At 31.0% G+C, this 5,224-nt stretch overlaps 1 pseudogene; it reads right to left on the bottom strand.

The window, feature by feature from the left end:
* Nucleotides 1-1,776: 1,776 nt before the first annotated feature.
* On the bottom strand, nucleotides 1,777-1,973 carry LOC116033731 (annotated as a pseudogene).
* Between the last annotated feature and the right edge of the window lie 3,251 nt (nucleotides 1,974-5,224).

A 5,224-nucleotide genomic window follows, 5' to 3' on the forward strand; every position in this document is an offset into this window, starting at 1 on the left:
CAAATTTTGAAGGTATATTATTTGTGTACTGAAGGTATATTATTTTGTATACTATCAAATAATGAAAATTCAATACATAAATAATGTACATTTTGCCAATGACCTTGTTGGCCTTGTTGTGTCATATATTAGCTACTCAATTAGGACGTGCCTATCAAGCATGGCAAATTATTGTGATCCATAAACTATGTAGACTACGGCTCAAAATAACGTTGTTTTGACATTAAAAAACATTATTGGTCAATAACATCGTCTCGTTTATGTGTTAGAATAACAGCATCTCGTTTATGGCAGGAGTGAAGAGCCATTTGATACGGCGTGGGATCTACCGTATTGGGAGCATTTATCACTGTCTTAATGTTGATTAGAGCTCAATTTGGACGTGGCTACTACATTGTAACGGAGTCAATATTACTAAAAAAAAAAAAAAAAAAAAAAAAAAGGTTCGGTTTGAGATGATATTTTGGGAAAACAGAATTACAAAGCTATATATATATATATATACTGCCACATGGCACCAAGGTGCAGTTACAACAAACCAGCAGCATTATAAAAGATTTAGCCTGCCCTTAGCTATATCTGCATGCCTTATTCTTCAGATTTTCTTTTCTAAATCGTTGTGCCTTCCTTCATCTCAAATCAGTTTTATTTTCATCATTTTCTTTTCTAAATCGTTGTGCCTTTCTTCATCTCAAATCAGTTTTTCATCTGAAGAAAATGGCTGATAATGATGAACTCCCGGCTACTGAAGAAGGAGCTCATCAATCGAAAATGGCGGATTATGTGATCATTGAGAATTACATGGACCAACTTCTTCTGGCTATTGATTCAGGTTCAGATCAGAAAAAGATTGGGGATCATGTAGTGAATGACACCTACATCGATGAAATCCTGGCTGAAGTTCAAGATCAAGAAAATCCTGAGAAGATGAATGTTGAAGGAGATGCGAGAGAAAAGAGTGGTGATGAATTTTCTTGGGAAATGGTGGAAAGTGTTGGGAATTCTATACCTGGACGATCTGATTCTAAAGGTAATAATGATTTTGAAACTTATTTAATTTTACAACCATATTTTTGAAGAGTTACGTTTTATGATATGATATACTTTAATTTATGGAATATCCAGAGAGTATAACTGCTCAAAAAGTGAAAGCTGATGAAGGTGAAGGAAGTGCAAGGAGCTGAGCTGAGGCTGATCTGATAAGGCTACTATACGTTGACTATCTGAAATAATTCTTCAAGCTAAGTCTTCATAGACATGTAAGAAATAAATAGAATACATATATAGTTAAATACTAGTCTATAACCTCAGCATTGCATTCTGTAAACACTCTTGTCTTTAGGTACAAGCTCTTGCTTATGCATCAAAGTCTGATCTCAAGTTGCTCCGATCCTTGTAATATGTGGTTTAACTTTGTGTTTAGGGCGTTCAAATTCTGACGACATTAATAGTGTGCCTTGAATTGAAATTCAATACATTTGCAAATTAAAATGGATCTTATAGAGAATCTGAAATTTTGATTTTTGGTGCTTCTGAATATAATTGCTAGTTTCAGTTGCAAAAACGTATATATGTGATTACTTTTTAGTTCATTTATCTTACTATTTTGATTACTAGCTACATCCCTATCTTGTGGCTTAATTTCTAGTTCATATATATATATATATTAAAAGATCTTTTAATTCAATTCATGATTTCCATTGATAACAAATCCTAAGGGTTGTTTCTCAAAAATGTTCACAGTGGTGGGTTGGTAACTTTTACCTTTGCTAGGCTTGAGAGCTATAAAATGTACAATCTTTTCTTTTGGCATATGTTGGTCAGAAATTAAACACTCCCCCTTTCAGGACAAAAGCTCTCCCATTTAGGGAGACCTTAGACTAGCACCACCCTAATAGTGCAATAGAGGTCATATATTATAGTCTAGGTCATGACTCTAATTGATCAGCCATTGACCTTATCCAGATAAATATGTACCAAGCTGTTATACTTTTCTACTTTTCTTATTTTATGAACTTTCGATGTGGGATAGCAACATTGAATCATATAGGTAACTTCATCAACAACCATCAATTTTAGCCAAAATCTCAAACGCATATATATATATAGATGGATAGACAATACGTAAGCAAAGGAATAAAAAGAAATTGAACTTGGATTTGGTTAGGCGCCTAGGCCTGCAAATGCAAGCCTCTGATCTTTAGCCACCACAAATTATGACATCAACGTAACACTTCCACTACTTGAGTAGACCTTAATTAGCCCATAACTCTTCTTTCATATCTCCTTCATCCTCTTGCACAAGAGTGGTAGTGTTGATGTTTTATTTTATTAGTATTTCTGTATTTTGTTGTAAATAATTATATGTGAATATTATTGGAGGTATTATATTATGATAATGATTTTGTTTGGTAAAATAGTTAGTTTATTAGTCAATTTTGACTTATTTGACCATTATTAGCTGTTTGACTTGATTAAAAAATCAATACAAGTATTTGGTTAATCAGCTTTTTGTAATTATTTCAAAATGCTTAAATTTAAAAAGTTGCTTTCAATTAACCTTTTTGAGAAATTAAAAGAAATTATACCAAACAACTATCAACTAACAACTAATTTACCAAATACATTTCTACAATCAACTAATGTTGTCAACTAGTACAATTATACCCTCTAAGCTAATCAGCTAACAGTCATTACCAAACAGGGTCTATACTTCTTTATCCTTTATAAATTTATAGTTATGCTGAAACTTTGTATATCTTGTACGTATATATTGAATTAAATGATGAATTATAAAAATTGATATATCTCTATGTATTTCTTATCTCGTCTATCTTCTCTTTTACTTTACACCTTTTTGCAATCAGATGATGCAAAGATACGTCCAATTTCACAAAAAATTAATTCTTCCAATTCACAACAATTTTAACTTTATTATTGTCTTAATTATACTATTAGACGATACTATTGAATAGCACACATGAACAATAATAGTTCAAACTATTGTGCATTATATCAATGCATATATTAATTATGAATACAAACAATGCAAAAAAGTAGTGATGTCAAGTGGTATTGTTGTGTCAATTCAGTCTATACTGATATAGGTTGACGCTAATATAGGTTGTGTTATTTTGGTCATATTTTTACAATGCAAGTCCGACTTGCATACATGTCCACGTTAATCTATTAAAATATTTAATTAATCGTTTTAAAATATTTTAAGTCTAGCCTAGGTCATGACTCTACTTGATCAGACATTGACCTTATCCCGGTAAGAATGTACCAAGTTGTTATACTTTTCTACTTTTTGTATTTTAATTTATGAACTTTGGATGTGGGATAGCAACATTGAATCATCTATGTAAGTAATGTAACGCCGACAACGACCTTCAGTTTTAGCCCAAATCTCAAACGCATATATATATATATATATATATATATATATATATATATATATATATATATATATATATATATATATATATGCGAAAATAGGAAGGAATTATGCAACAAAGAAACTCATACTCAAGTTTTATACACCGCAAAGACAAAATAATAATAATAATAATCATCATCATCATAATAGTAATAGTAATAGTAATATTAATCCAAAAATAGATATATTTATTTGGAAATAAGAAAATCGTAGCAGCCAAAGCAGCTATTGAGAGTGATTTTATAAACATATTATCAGTAATTTTATATTTACTGATAACAAAAGCAGCCAAATGGAAGCCATGCGAATGCTCATGTACACAACAAATGCACAGAGCTCAAATGAGATGGTGGATTACATCAATTGAAATTTGTCTCATTACATGGGCAAAACTGTTTTCACAATCTCTTTTTCTTCTCCCTTCAACGCTAAATTGCAATTCTTTGGGGGGAGGTCTGAATTCTAATTCAACAAATAGAAGGCGATTCCCTCCAACTAAACAACGTAATTATAGTATTTATTGAATTCCAATTCAACTACAGCTAAATTACAATGAACCAAATAGGCACCTAGGGACGAAGGAGGTACTAAAAACTGATTCTTCTGCCAAAAAAAATCACCAATAGATGGAATTGTTCTTTGGCATTGTTTAACCTTTTACCTTTAGCTTTGAATAAACTAAGGGTGTGTTTGGTTGGTGGATTTAAACATAAGATATGTGTATCAAAGTGATTGTTATTGTTTGGTTGATAGGTTTTTAGAATACTATTATGGTCTTAGAAAACTCCATTAATTGAAAAACTCATACCTAATGAAATAAGGGTTTCATTTCCCTTCCTAACTGTTTTCTTCCCTAACTATTATTAACATTTATATAATTTCTAATACTGAAATTAATAGACAACAACCATACTAATATATAAAAAGGAAACATTCTCTAAATTAAAGAATAAGGATCAAATAGGTCACTCAACACCATGCAAATTGCAATTGGACCATTGAACTCAAATAAAATGTAATTGGATCACTGAAACAACGCAAACTCATGCAATTCAAACCAAAATGACATGTTTATCTAATCATTTAAAAATTATTTTTAAATTGGATAACCGCCACATCAGCATGTTTTCGGGTAAACAGGTCATTTTGAGTTGAACTGTATGAGTTTGTATTGTTCAGGAACTCAATTGCATTTCTTTTTTAGTTCGATGGTCCAACTGAAATTTGGTATGCAGTTGAATGACTTATTTAACCTTTATTCCTATGCTAAAAAAAAAAAAAAAAACCTTTATTCCTCAAATTAATGATGTTAACAACTAGTTCGAACCTTAGTCTTTCACCAAATTAAGCCCTCTCTCATCAGTAAGTTTTGATGTGAATTGAAGCTCCCAAATCTGCCCATCTTTACCTCCCGAATCATACCTCCGATCCCGCGATTCTAAACCCCAAATTAAGCCTACTTTTCTAACCCCAAATTTCACTCATAATTCAAACATGGAAAAGAATTAGAAATTTCCCAACTACTCCACCTACATCAAATTTGTAGTATAGTAATACAACTTGTCTCTATTCACTTATACACAATATTCTCTTGGTAACATTATTACCATCACCTTCCAAAGTTATATAATTTTGAATACTAAAAATTAAAAAGCTAGGAAACATTCTCAAAGTTATATAATTTTGAATACTGAAAATTTAAAAGCTAGGAAAGCATTCTCGAAGTTATTATCAACTAATACATAAAAAGGAAACATTCTTAAATTAATGATATTTACAAGTAGT

Source organism: Ipomoea triloba, chromosome 10 (genome assembly GCF_003576645.1).
Source record: "Ipomoea triloba cultivar NCNSP0323 chromosome 10, ASM357664v1".
Classification (NCBI taxonomy): Eukaryota; Viridiplantae; Streptophyta; class Magnoliopsida; order Solanales; family Convolvulaceae; genus Ipomoea; species Ipomoea triloba.